The 14,957-nt window shown below is 41.1% G+C and overlaps 2 pseudogenes across 2 annotated transcripts in view; one reads left to right on the top strand and one right to left on the bottom strand.

Moving 5' to 3' along the window:
• The first annotated feature begins 1,520 nt into the window (after nucleotides 1–1,520).
• Nucleotides 1,521–2,744, top strand: LOC308245672 (aspartate aminotransferase, mitochondrial-like; annotated as a pseudogene). The gene has a single exon. The product of its transcript is annotated as an aspartate aminotransferase, mitochondrial-like (transcript).
• A 326-nt stretch (nucleotides 2,745–3,070) lies between these two features.
• The window catches only part of LOC308242073 (small ribosomal subunit protein uS2-like), a 77,468-nt pseudogene continuing 65,581 nt past the window's right edge, over nucleotides 3,071–14,957 (bottom strand). The window contains exons 4-6 of the transcript in view: nucleotides 4,530–4,756; nucleotides 3,315–3,452; nucleotides 3,071–3,178 (exon numbers count right to left, since the gene is read on the bottom strand). The product of the transcript in view is annotated as a small ribosomal subunit protein uS2-like (transcript). The remainder of the gene's footprint in view (nucleotides 3,179–3,314; nucleotides 3,453–4,529; nucleotides 4,757–14,957) is intronic.

Here is a 14,957-nt window from a genome sequence, read left to right as displayed (position 1 = left end):
CAAGAGACATATGAAAACCTGCTCAAAGTCACTAATCATCTGAGAGATGCAAATCAAAACAACAATGAGATATCATCTCACACCTGTCAGAATGGCTATCATCAACAAATCAACAAAAGACATGTGCTGGCGAGGATGTGGAGAAAAAGGAACCCTCGTGCACTGCTGGTGGGAATGCAGACTGGTGCAGCCACTGTGGAGAAGGTATGGAGTTTCCTCAAAAAACTAAAAGTGGAACTCCCATTTGACCCAGTAATCCCACTTCCAGGAATATATCCCAAGAAATCAGAAACACCAAACAGAAAGGGTATATGCACCCCTATGTTCATAGCAGCACAATTTACCATAACTAAGATTTGGAAACAGCCTAAATGCCCATCAGCAGTGAGTGCATTAAAAAACTGTGGTACATCTACACAATGGAACACTACGCTGCTATAAAAAAGAAAAAAACTATTATCATTCACAACAGCATGGATGAACATGGAGAGCATTATGTTAAGCGAAATAAGTCAGTCGGAGAAAGATAAATATCACATGATCTCACTCATTTGTGGAATATAATGAACAACATAAACTGATGAACAAAAGTAGATCCAGAGACAGAGAAGCATGGAAATGACTATCAAACTTCAGAGGGAATGCTAGGGAGGGTGAGGGTAAGAGATCAACCAAAGGACTTGTATGCATATAAGCCTAACCAATGGACATAGACACTAGGGGTTGAGAGCATGTGCTGGGGGAGGGGCAGAAGGTGGCTGGGAGAGGTCAATGGGAAAAAAGGGAGACATATGTAATACTATATGTAATACTTTATACAATAAATAATTTTTAAAAATACAGATTTATTAACCTGACAGATGTATTTTTTAAAAAAAAAGAATTTTGCAGATTTATCAGTAATCTCATCACCAAAAGTCCTTAACTGGAAAGAACTGTAAGTTTATATCCCAAGCAAAAGACTACCATTATTGTTGTTAAATATTTGTATGCTTAAGCTAATGCATTATAAAATGTATAATGTTCTCATTCCAGAGAGAAGATTCAACCATATTTTTTTTCATTCCATGTCATTTCATAACTGCTTACACTAAAAATTACTACAATTATTGTTTTAAGAAGTCCCTGGAGAGATACAACTCTACCTGTCAATTTCCTTTAAAATTATCACATTTAGAGTGGTCAAAATGAGGTAAGCATCACCTCTTAGAGAATCCTGTCTTATTCCTATCTAGTTGTGACATATGTTACTAAAGAAAAATGCTCTCCACTAAGCTTCTCATATAATTCTACTTTTAGATACAAACCCAAGCGGCTCCTCCTCCTCCTTCTTTCTTCTTTCTTCTTTTATTTTTGGACGATGGGAATAAAAGGAAGGGGAGCCCAGGTCCTAGGCGTTGGGATGTGGTGGGGACAAGAAATGATCAATTCTGGCTGTCCTTACCTCCCGCAGGAGCCCGCGCCTCCGCGTCTGCGCAGCCCTCGCTGGGTCCTGCAGCGGCCACTGCCCGCGTGCCCACATGGCCCTGCGGCACTCCAGCCGCGTCCTGGCCACCACCGCCTTCCATTCGCAGGCGTGGCTTCTGCCCGAGCCAGCTCTGGTGGGCCCATGTGGCGATGGGACCCCCAGATCCCATCCTGGGAGTCACAGAAGCCTTTAAAAGAGACCCCAACAGCAAAATGATGAATCTGGGAGTTGGTGCCACCGGGACGATAATGGAAAGCCTTACGTGCTCCCTATATCGGGAAGGCAGAGGCCCAGATTGCTGCAAAAAACCTGGACAAGGAATACCTGCCCATCGGGGACTGACGGAGTTTTGTAAGGTGTCTGCAGAGCTGGCCCTGGGCGAGAACAGCGAAGACCTGAAAAGCGGCCGTGCAGACCATTTCTGGAAGCGGGGCCTTAAGGATCGGAGCCACTTTTCTGCAAAGATTTTTTCAAGTTCAGCCGAGATGTCCTTCTGCCCGAACCGACCTGGGGGAATCACACGTCCATCTTCAGGGACGCTGGCATGCAGCTGCAGGGCTATGGCTACTATGACCCCAAGACGTGCGGCTTTGACTTCACGGGCACCATGGGGGACATTTCCAAAATGCCACAGCAAAGTGTTCTCCTCCTGCATGCCTGTGCCCACACCCCCACGGGAGTGGACCCTCGCCCCGAGCAGTGGAAGGAGATAGCCTCCGTGGTGAAGAAAAACAATCTCTTTGCGTTCTTCGACATGGCCTACCACGGCTTTGCCAGCGGCGATGGAAACAAGGATGCCTGGGCTGTGCGCCACTTCATCAAACAGGGCATTAAATGGTGAGCGTGTGGGAGCCTTCACTGTGGTCTGCAAAGATGCCGATGAGGCCAGAAAGGTGGAGTCACAGTTGAAGATCTTGATTCGGCCCATGTATTCCAACCCTCCTGTCAACGGGGCCGGATCGCCTCCACCGTCCTGAACAGCCCTGATCTGTGAAAGCAATGGTTGCAGGAAGTGAAAGGCATGGCCCACAGCATCATTAGCATGCGGACCCAGCTGGTCTCCAACCTCAAGAAGGAGGGCTTCTCCCACAACTGGCAGCACATCACCGACCAGATTGGCATGTTTTGTTTCACGGGACTGAAACCGGAGCAGGTGGAGCAGCTGACCAAGGTGTGCTCGGGCTACATGGCAAAGGACGACAGCATCTCCGTGGCAGGGGTCACCTCCGGCCACGTGGGCTACCTTGCCCATGCCATTCACCAGGTCACCAAGTGATTTCCCTGATGAGAGGAAACAGAGACAACCTCCCTGCGGACCTCTGCTGCTGTGAGATGCACAGGGAGGAAGAGGGAGGGTGGATGGTGGTGGGCGGATCATTTCTTTCAACCACAGTACTTAAAACTCAGCGTTGGAATGGTTTCTAGGCAAAGGATGTGTAGGGAACTAGGCAGAGGCATCTGTGGCTGGTGCGTGGAACTTTGTGGCTCTAAACCAAAATCTCCCTCATCTGTGTATCTCCAGCTTTTCCAAAAGAGTTTACATGTACAAGAACGTCATAGCCAAAAACCTGTCAATCACACCATTGCAATATTCCAGAAGCTTTAACGAAGCACCTGATGGTGTCGATGACACGTATTGGAGCCTCTGTGAGAAGAGCTGGTTCCAGCAATAATGGTCAGCCTCACATTTGTGCTCCGGGATTGAGCAGCCTAAACAACAGACCACATTACAGAAATCGTGCTTAGTGAAAGCCAGCGCGTCGCTGCCACTGCAACAAGGAACACGAAAAGATGCCGTTTCCTGTCTTACTTAAGAAAAAAAGAAAGCTCTCCTTCTTGTACTTACTTGTGGGCACTTCAATGTTCCCTTCTCTTCATCAGCGCTGTTCTTTTCCATAGGCACCAAGATCTGTAACCAGCCTAGATTTTCACCCTCCTCTACTGCTGGATTGACCGTCAACCCCACCCTGTAGCATTCACTCATCTGAAGAATGAAGAACGTAATTTACTGCTCACCCCACACCCTCACCTTTCTCAACAAAGAATGGCAGACAGTGGTGAGCAGATTATTGCAGCATCCTCTGCAGTGATGGCTTGTCTCCCGAGGGGATGTTGTCTCTGCCCAGTTGGACCTTGTACCTTAGCGCAGTGTTGTGGTGCAGCCACTCGTCTCCCGTCCCAAGTCCGGTGATGCCGGGTTGAACCAGGCAAGAGGATATTCAGGTTTTGGTTTTAACCTTCGTGCGCTTCCAGATGGGCTGGGGCTTCATTCACCCTTTAGAAAGATAACCTCCATCTGCTCTAATCGTGTAGACTTACTGCAGCCTGGTTTCTCTGTTACAATGAAGTTACTGTGACCACCCCTGCTCCCCTCCCCTCCCCCCCCCCCCAAAAAAAAAAAAAAAAGAAATGATCAATTCTGAGGCCGCAAACATCAAAACAAATGCAATCTAGTCTCTCTGGGGGAAAGGGCTGGAAAACGGTCTGGCTCCCTGGCAGGAAAGCATTCTCGAGAGGCCAAGGAGTAAGGGGGTTCCACCAACAGGCAGGGTCGTTCCTACCCCAGCCACAAACTCCCACACACCTGCCAGCTTCCATGGCGCAGATTTGGGGAAACTGTGGGTTTCGAGCCAGGAGAACTGTGGTGGGGGGAAGGCAACTCTTACAGAAGTATAGGATATCCTAGAAAACTAATTGTGGGGGCCCAGGTGTAGGTCCAACCCTGTGATATGTAGGGTGCTCATGGGCCGCATGTAGTGGTCCTCCTGGTGGCAGTGGTAGCTGAAAGGAGGGACATGGTGGGGGAAGGACGGGTGTGGGAGGGTGAGTGGGTGGTCGGGATCTGGTCATTTCCAACTGAAGAGTAAGCCCAGCAGAACCATGCCAGCCACAGACACGCCCGTCAGGAACCAGTGGTTGAAGCACTCCTAGCCCTTCAGGCTCTTGGCCACTGAACTGTTCTCATAGATTCCACAAGTGTCCCAGCTGCTGTTCTCCTGGAGCCAAGGCTAGGCGGTCATTCAGTAAGTGGCCTTCCAAGTTGCATCCGACTCAGCAATACCTGCATCTCCTTGTCTGTGCACTCCACCCACAGTGCCCCGCCCAGGGAGGAAAAGGCCACCATGCGACCCCGGGTCACCCCATCCAGGGAGGGTTCACTCACTATTTGCTCAAAGCTCTGCTGCACTGTCCCTGGGCTGATGTGAGGCTGGGATGCCAGGTCACCGAATGCCCGCTGGTACTTCAGTTCAAACGCATCGCCTGCCTCCCTCAGGGCTTGTGTCACCACTGCCATGAGAAACATTTTTTGGGTTTCATTAGTATGACATTCTTTAACTTAGAAAAGTTTGTCTCTTGTTAATAACTAGCCTAAAATGACAATATCGAAAGAATGTCTCCTGCAAAATATGCATTTCGTATGTGTTCATGTTTAAAAACAAATGTTAAAAAACCATCAAAATATTTTAACATTTAGGAGATATTTGTATGATTGGCTTGAATATATTCTGCTTAGTCAAAACCACCCGGGCATCCAAGCTCCTGCTGTGGCCAGTGGCCCCCTTCACCACGGGCTGTCCACCAGGTGCCAGGATGGGTTGCCATCGATGGCCCTGGGGTCTCCATCTCTGATTCAGTCCCTTCTGGGGCCTCAGTTCTGTTCTTTTCCACATCACTACACTGACTCCAGCTGCATTCTTGCTGGGAAAGCTTGTAGGAGAGCAAGTCAAGCACCCGCTCCCGGCTGCTCTGAGACATGTTTGTAATAGGGACGGGCTCCGCCGGGCCACGGTCCGAAACACGTGCTCACTCACTGAGTCTGGTCTCTGGTTAGTGGTTGTCTTCTGAGATCGAAAGCCAAGTTAAGGTTCTGAAGGGAGAGAAAGAGCTGCAAGCCCAGCAAGCCATGGGGGCCACATTCCTCCCCCCCACATCCCCCCCCCCCCCCCGCCCGCCCTGCCTTCATCGGCCAGGTCGTTTCCAGATGCGAGAGCTCTTCTTGGCCACGTTCTGTGCCCACTGACCCAGGCCGGCCTACTGGATTGATGGCTCCCTCCATCTCTTTTGAACGAGTCGGCCTCAATTTCCCCTAAAGAGACCCGGGGAACTTGCAAACTGTGGGAACCCCTTTTCACGTCCCGCGTGGTCCAGGCTTCCGGTTCAGGGTTTGGGTTCTGGAGAAGGCCGCACACAAATGAAAAGAGACTTGGAAAAGTATTAATTTGGGAATATTGGGGGCCAGGCGGAGCCCACCTCTAGTGGGAGGACTACCACCTGCTCTGGCCTTGCTATCCCTTTTATTGAGACTATGGGATACGCCCATAACCTATAGGCAGGAAATTCCAATAACAGAAATTTACATAAGACAAACAGAGGTGGAGGCTGCTTCAGCCAACAATGTGTCAACTAAACAGTGAGTGATTAGCTCCGACCTTTCAGAGCAATGAAGGTTGACCAGCCTTCCGGATTCCCTTTCCACATCTCTCTATTAGTGGGACAATGATCGGTTTCCCGCAGCAAACTCAGTCACTTCTGGTGGCACGGCACCACACACAAGCCTCGTATTTCATTACTGTAGACAATATAATAATCACAATATGATTTAGGATGCTGTAACAGAGATATACCAAAATGAGGTAGAAGCTTGTTTCTCTTTTAAGTAATAGCCAAAAATACAAGCTTGTACACTGGTACAGAGGCTCTGCCATGTCTGGTATCCAAGCTTCTGTTTCCCAAATATGCAAAGGTGGTAAGCCTTCTTCTGTATACTCAAGGGAAGGGAGAAAGGGGAAAAAATGACAGGCTGTCCCTACAATTTAAAGCACAACCAGGAAGGTGCAACCACAATTTCTTCTCCTAACCTATTTAGCTAAGATTGGTTACATGATTATATATGGCTGCAAAGAGGGCAGAGAAATCTAGTGGTTATTGTGAAAAGCCTTGGCCAAGCCAAATCACAGTTTCTATCCTATGAGAGAGCAGATAGTAATAGATATTGTTTCTTTGTTTTGGTGTCCCCCAAAATAAATGCTGTTACAGAAGGGGATTTTAGATAGTGATCTCAGGAAGCAAAAATAAGGACATGGGTAAAAGTAAGAAGAAAACCTCAAAACAATAAAGCCTCAGTAAGCAGTTCACTTCTTTGGACCATGGGGTTCTAGTCCTCTGGGTACACTCAGAGAAACAATATGAAGCACACCCCAGAGTCATCCCATCTGAGAATAAGAGGCTGAGGCATTTATTTCCGACACCCATTCCCATTGGATGAGTGTTGCCTGTAAGGATATTCACGTTCTCATGTGCCCATGTGCCACGGAACAAGCTTGCACCGTGCCACAGAACATCCTCAGGCAAAGAGAAAAAGAATCACATCCAACTGAGGTAGGAAGCCAACAGCACACTGGACATTTTACTGCTTTTGCTGGTAATCTCAGGTGAGTCACTGAGATATGGGACTCCAACAATATTTACAACAGGCAAAAAAGGAGCATTCTTCGTGTTTCATTAGTATGACATTTTTTAACTTAGAAAAGTTTGTCTCTTATTAATAACTAGCCTAAAATTACAATATCAAAAGAATGTCTCCTGCAAAATATGCATTTCATATGTGTTCATGTTTAAAAACAAATGTCAAAAAAACATCAAAATATTTTAACATTTAGGAGATATTTGTATGATTGGCTTGAATATATTCTGCTTAGTCAAAACCAATTTTATCAGGCAGTCACTTTTTAAGAGCAGAAATTGCATATTCTAGTACTTCTGAAAATATGACAACTATGGTTTCAGAGTTAATATTAACTATGATGCCTTTATTACAATTTCCCAGCATTCTGATCTGTACATATTAATACTGCGATGTATTATTATATTATAATATTATTATAAAACATTTATAATATAAATATTCTCCTATTATTATAAAACATTTGAGGACAAGATAGTTGTTGTATAACCTTTCTAATACTCATGGAGAAAAATCTACCCATTGTTCTCAATGAGTATTCAATTAAGGCTTGCAAAATTGAAAATGATCTCCCATTTTAAACTTCATTCACAATGAATAATGAATAAAATCATAAATCCTACCTCTGAAAATAGAAGTCACTGACAGTGAATAATAAAGTAACAATAATATAATGATAAAAATACTATTACTTAAACTTATAATACAAGCATAGAGAAGAATATTTTAAAAGAAAGCATCTCCTGCTGTGTTTTACCATTCAGATCCTGCCCTAAAATTAGGTCCTTAATGGGATTTGGTTTACATGTGGACATGATATTCCTAGCCACCTCTGCAAGTCATTATCATCATGCAAAGACCAAATAAATTGACTAGTATTTAGCTTGGAATCAATTAGCTGTGAGAGAAACTTACATATCCTCTACAGATCCTATATAATAAAAGCATAATATACTAATTAGATCAGACAGCCGAACGACCTTCGGGACATCCTTCCAGAGGACCTTCCAGACGAAACCAGGGCTGTAAGGGCTGGGCTCCTTGCATGAATTTTGTGCATAGGGCCTCTAGTATAATAATATCAGGATAATCCAAAAAAAGATTTTACATGAAGAATTAAATCACAGGTAGATCCACCTTGAACTCTATTTAAATTTTATTAGCTAAAATTGCAAAATGATCTTTTAGTCATGAAAGTAATAGGACATCATGGATCTGGAACAATACCATTGGTACTGCAAACTACAGTACCAATAAATATCAATTTTTTTCATTTCTTTCTATTCTTAAATTGACTATTTCCAACACTATATGTTTTCAATTAAATTCACATTTGATTAAGAAATGTTCCATACTTTATTTACAATCTGACTCTGGGCTAGTAGGTAGTGAAATATATAGACAGGTCTCATGATAAGCAGGCAAATAATGATGACAGATTATAGAATCCTATATAATAAAAGCCTAATATGCTAAGTGTCCTGTCATCTGGTTGTCTGTTCAACCAATCAAAGTATATATGCTAATGATAGGCTAAGGCTGCTCAACCACTCGCTATGATGTGCACTGACTACCAGGGGGCAGATGCTCAACCAGTAGGTTAGCTTACTGCTTGGGTCCGGCCAATCGGGACTGAGCAAGATGGGCCAGACATGCCCTGGGCCCTACCGCGGTCCCTCCCCAGCTGGCCAACCTCCCGCATCCCTCCCCAGCCCCAATTGTGTACTGGTAGGGTCCCTCCACCTGGCCTGCACCCTCACGCAATCCAGGACCCCTCAGGGGATGTCAGAGAGCTGGTTTCAGCCCGATCCTGCAGGCCAGACTGAGGGACCCCACTGGTGCACAAATTCATGCACCAGGCCTCTAGTCTATATTTATAGAAGTGGGTCTCAACCACACTCTATAATGGAATCACCTAAAGAACTTTTCTAAAGTACCTTAATGTCTGGTCCCCATCCCCAACCAAAAGAATTAGAATCTCTGAGGTGGGGACATATTACTTTTTTGTAAGACTTCTCAGGCTATTCCAATGTTGCAGGCAAGGTTGAGACCTATCAAATTGGATAGAAAAAACAACTACAAAAAACACAACATATTATTAAAGTAGCATCATATCTCATTACAATTATATTATAAAGTTACAAGGATGCTAGTCTATGACACAAAAGCATATTAAACATGAAAATACAGAATGCAAAATATCATACAAAAAGGAAAAACATGGAATGAAATAGTCTAATAATAGTTTCTAAAGGAGTAAATCTTCAATTTTTTATTATTTTCCTTGTGTTATCTGTTATCAGCTAGATTGAATTATAAATAACTAACTTACCTAGAGGGCTGTCAATAGATACAAGAAGCTGCACCATCAAACAAGATGAGGTAATAGTTCTTAATGAGCAGTTTTCAGAAGAAATAAGTAAATTCAATCACAACACACTTTTTCCTCTCCCCTTCTTTTAAGAATATTCAAAATTTTACTTAAACAACCTTAAAATGAAAAATAAAAGTTATATATATAGAAATTTATCTTGCAGATCTTTTCTTCTTTCAAAACCAGTATTTATATTGTTTTAAAAGCTATATAATCTCTTTTTATTTTTACAATATTTTCATTGTGTATCCATATAACTCAACTAAAATGCATGCTTTTCACATGTTTTTCAATTAACTATAACTCATCATATATATATATATATATATATATATATATATATATATATATATATTAGAGGCCCGGTGCATAAAATTTGTGCACTGGGGGGGTGTCCCTCAGCCCAGCCTGCACCCTCTCCAATCTGGGACCCCTTGGGGGATTTCTGACTGCCGGTTTAGGTCAGACATACCTCTCACAATCCGGGACTGCTGGCTCCCAACCGCTCGCCTGCCTGCCTGCCTGATTGCCCCTAATCACTTCTGCCTGCCAGACTAATCACCCCCTAAACACTCCCCTACCAGCCTGATTGACACCTAACTGCTCCCCTGCCAGCCTGATCGCCCACAACTGCCCTCCCCTGCCGGCCATCTTGTGACCACATGGGGGCAGCCATTTTGTGTGAGGATGTGACAGTCAATTTGCATATTACCTCTTTATTATATAGGATATATATATATATATATATATATATATATATATATGTATATGAAATCTTAGGACTAAAGGGAATGTCAGGTTCACTCCTTATTTTTAGTTAAGGGAAAAGTTAAGGATCAAAATAATGTCCTCAAATTTACATAGAATAGGAGTTCTCAACAAGGAGTCTCAATACACTGTTGTCATTAGAAGTTTTGAGCCATAGTGCAAGAAATGTGTCATTAATAATAGGAAAAAATTAAAATGTATTAGTGAGTTTCAGATGTATAGAGCAAAGAATTTGTAAGCTTATATCTACACATACATTTCTCTTTCACCTGAAAGTCAATATGGTATTTTGAGTAGATACAAAATATTAACTTTATGACTAGGATGCTAAAAATTGCATGTGAGAATGTAATTTTTATTTACTGTGTACATTTTGACATAACAACCAAAAATGTTGAGAACCCCTAATATAAAGAATTTATTGTATATTTAAGCTCAGAACAGAAGTTTCTGGATGTCTAATCAGTCATTTTTCTACTCTGATAAGTAATAGTCTATATATTTCAGTGCAGCATCTTAAGTGTATCCCTGTAATAGAATGCTAAAATTGAAGCTTTTGCTAAGACTCTAAGATAAGAAGTGTCAAATATCAAAGTAAGATGTCAATCTATATTCAAATCTCAAAGTACTTGATGAAGAACCAGTTGGATGACTCACTGACACTGAAAATATAAAAGGGCTTCAAGAGTAGTATGCAAAGGAAAAAGGTTTTATTAAACAGATAAAGGATAAAGGTTTTTTTCAAAGAATTTTTGGCATACTGTGAAGGGAAACAAAAAGTCCCGGAAGTTGTCCTTTAGCATAGATTTTGTCTCAGAACTCATCATATGTTTACCACCTGCTAATCAAGTGTGATGGACAATCTGCCATGAGAGCCCAAAGAAAACTTTGAACTTGGATGCTGCATGTTGGATTGAGGCTCTAAAGGAAGGATCTTGCCCCTCACCAAGGCAAACTAAATTGAATCAATTCTCCCGACGATCAAAGACAGCAGTGCACACAACACCAGAGTAGACTCCTATTAAATTCTTCCTGTTTGATTGTGTTATTAGATAATAAAGACTATTTTACTGACTATTCTCTCCAGCTTCATATAATACTGGAGGCCCAGTGTATGAAATTCTTGCACGGGTGCAGTCCCTATGCCTGGCCGGCATGGAAGGGCAGGTCCCAGCTGACCTCCGTTCCCTGGGCAGCACCTGGGCCCCCCGCTCGCACCTGCCTTGGTCTGGCGCCACCCGCTCACCTGCTCCACCATCAAGCCGTGGTCCCGCTTTTGTTGGGGCCTATCAGGGCCAGCAGTGCCTCCACTGCCGCCCACTGCCAGCACAGCATCACTGACGCCCACCATGTTCTGCATTGCCCCCTGCTGGTCAGCGCACTTCATAGCGAGCGGTTGAACTCCAGGTCTCCCGGTCAAACTCCCAGTCAAAAGACTGTCTGAAGGGACAGTTTACATATTAGGCTTTTATTATATAGGATGTAATTTTGATATTCACATAATCCAGGATATTAATGATTATTTTGAACAGGACAGGGCTGAGGGCACAGTTGTGTGGCATAATGTTAAATACATTAACAATTCCTTCATATATTAATCAGATCCTCTAGGGAAAGCATTTCAACTACTATATTTCAATAATTCTGAGACCTATATTTTTCACATCTTAACATACCCAAAATCAGAATAGTGACTCATAATTACTGTTGGCTGGGCAACGATCAATGGTGTAGTTTCATTCCCAACTCTTGTACTAATATCAAAATGAGCAACATGGAAAGTTTCAGAATGGGCAGCAGCTGTTTGGTAGAAAGTTCTGGAGACAATAGTAAAGGGCTATTTGATAATTACTGCATCACCAATTCTCTTGATGCCACAGAGGACAATATTGTATGGAAAACTTAGACCCCACTTTCTGGGCTAACTGTGATTCTGAAGAGTCAGAATGTGAAGACATTTTAGAAATAACTAAAGAAATAAGGTAATTTAAATGTTTGCTTTATATAAACATAAAAGTAAAATATGAAAAAAATCTGTCAAAAATTAAACTAAAACAGCTTTTTCATTAAATATAATGTAACACTTCTTTGCAATAAGAAAGTATTGTGTTATATTAATTGAGAATACTTTTATTTTCTTTCTTTGTATTATAGGATGAGGAAATATACAACTAATGATATCTTAAATTCATAACAGATTTATCATATAAAACTATATATTAATACTATTTTAACATTTATTTATATGTAATGTGTAATCACATATAGTAAAGGATAAAAACTATATGATAATCTCAATAGATGCAGAAAAAGTATTTGAGAAAATTTAAACCCTGTTTTGATAAAAATTCTTAGCAAACTAGGAATAGGAGACCACTTCAACATAATAAGGTTGCTATCTGACAAGCCTCAACTAATATCACACACAACAGTGAAAAGCTGAAAGCTCTTTCTCTAATGTGTAATTACATATAAATAAAATATACTATAATAATTATATTAAAAGTAAATTAATTGGTAAATCATATTGTTTACATTACACCCTATATAATACAAGCCTAATATGCAAATTGACCAAATGGCAGAACGACTGGTGGAATGACCGGTCGCTATGATGCACACTGACCACCAGGGGGCAGACACTCAACGCAGGAGCTTTCCGCAGCCCCCAGGCCCCAGGCCAGCCAAGGTGGGAGCCAGCAGAGGCCCCCTGATTCCCCCATCGGTCGCCCCACAGACCAGTCCTGATCACCAGCCAGGCCTAGGGACTCTACCCATGCACAAATCTTGTGCACTGAGCCTCTAGTATTAAATATTATAATAAAATATTTATAAACAAATATTTATATTATATTTACATTTATATTATAGCTCAACAAACTAAGTCCAAATTTATCAGAAGTAGTAAGTAGTAAAGATTAGAGCAAAAATAAACAAAGGAAAACATTAGACAATCAATAAAACAGATTTTAATAAAAAAAAATTAAAAAACCTTTAGCTAGGCTAAAATACATGATTCAAATAAATGAAATTAGAAATGAAAGAGGAAAGATTACAACTGATATTATAGAAATGAAAAGAATTTTGAGATTACTATGGCAATTACATGCCAAAAAGTTGGCTAACCTAGAAGAAATGAAAAAATTTTTAGAAACAACCACATACCAAGACTAAATCATAAAGAAACAGAAAATCTGAAGAGGAATAACAGATTTGAAACAGTAACCAAGAACTGCTGACAAAGAAAAGCCCAGGTCCTAATTGCTTCACTGAAGATTTCTACCAAATAGGGGGAAAAGGAGCACATATGTAATACTTTCAATAATAAAGATTAAAAACAAAACAAAAGTTAGTTGCATGGCTGTATACTAACAACTAACCATCAAAAAAGGAAATTAAGAAAACAATACCTATGTATAAACTTAAACAAAAAGACAAAAGATTTATACACTAAAAACTATAAAACATTGCTGAAAGAAAATACCAAAAAATGAAGACATCTGTGTCTTTGAACCAAAAGATTTAATATTGTTAAAATGTTCATACTATCCAAAATGATCTATAAATTCAATGGCATCTATGTCATTATCCCAAAGGCAATTTTCAAAAAAATAGAAAAAAAATCCTAAATTCATAGGTAATCACAAAGGATCTAAATAGTCAAAGCAATCTTCAGAAAGAAGAACAAAGCTGGAGCCATCACACTTCCTGATTTCAAAACATATTGCAAAGCTACTGTAATTAAAACATTGTGATCCTGGAATAAAGGCATACATGTAGACCAATGGAACAGAATAGAGAGCTCAGCAACAAACACATATATATATGATCAAATAATCTTAGACAATAGTGACAAAGGCAACATGATGGGGAAATGCTAGTCTCTATACCAAATGATGTTGAGAAAACTGAATATCCACAAGAAAAAAAGTAGTTGGACACATCTCATTCCACATACAAAAATCAATTCAAGTTGATTAAAAATTAAATGTAAGACCTGGAACTATAAACTTCTAGAAAAAAGCAGAGGATAAGATTCATGACATTGGTTTTAGCAATGATTTTTTAGATGTAACACCAAGAATACAGCTAACACAAAAAAATAAAAAGCTTCTGTACAGCCAAAGAAACAGCAACAAATGAAAGGCAACCAACAGAATAGGAAAAAAAATATTTGCAAAACTTACATCTGATAAAGAGTTATATCCAAAATGTATAAGGAACTCCTATAACTCAATTACAAAAAAAAATATTCTGATTAAAAAATGGGCAAAGGAATCAAATAGACATTTCTCCAAAAAAGACATACAAATAGTTAACAGATATATGAAAAGATGCTCTACATCAGTAATCATCAAGGAAATTAAATCAAAACTACAGTCGGGTTTCACCTCACCCTTGTTAGGATGGCTATCATGAAAGGAAGGAAAGAAGGGAGGGAGGGAAGGAAGGAGGGAAGGAGGGAGGGAGGGAGGGAGGGAGGGAGGGAGGGAGGGAGGGAGGGATGATAGCAATAGAAAGTGTTGGTGGAGATGTAGATAAATTAGAATATTTGTGCACTGTTTGTGAGAATATAAAATGGTACAGCTGTTATGAAAAACTGTATGGAGGTTCCTCAAAAAATTAAAAAATAGAACTGCAATGAGATCCAACAATTCCACTTCTGAGTATTTACTCAAAATAATTGAAAATAGATTCTCCATGAGATATTTGCATTCATTTTTCATTGCAGCATTACTCACAATACCACAGCCAAAAGGTAGAAAATACCTAAATGTCCATCAATAGATTATTGGATAAAGAAAATGTGGTATACATGTACAATAGAATATTATTCAGCCTTTTTTTTTTTTTTTTAAAGGAGGAAATCCTTGCCCTGGCCA

Source organism: Plecotus auritus (genome assembly GCF_963455305.1).
Source record: "Plecotus auritus genome assembly, chromosome: 1".
Taxonomy (NCBI): domain Eukaryota; kingdom Metazoa; phylum Chordata; class Mammalia; order Chiroptera; family Vespertilionidae; genus Plecotus; species Plecotus auritus.
Note: the sequence above shows the minus strand (reverse complement) of the source record. Positions and strands in the feature narration are given on the sequence as shown.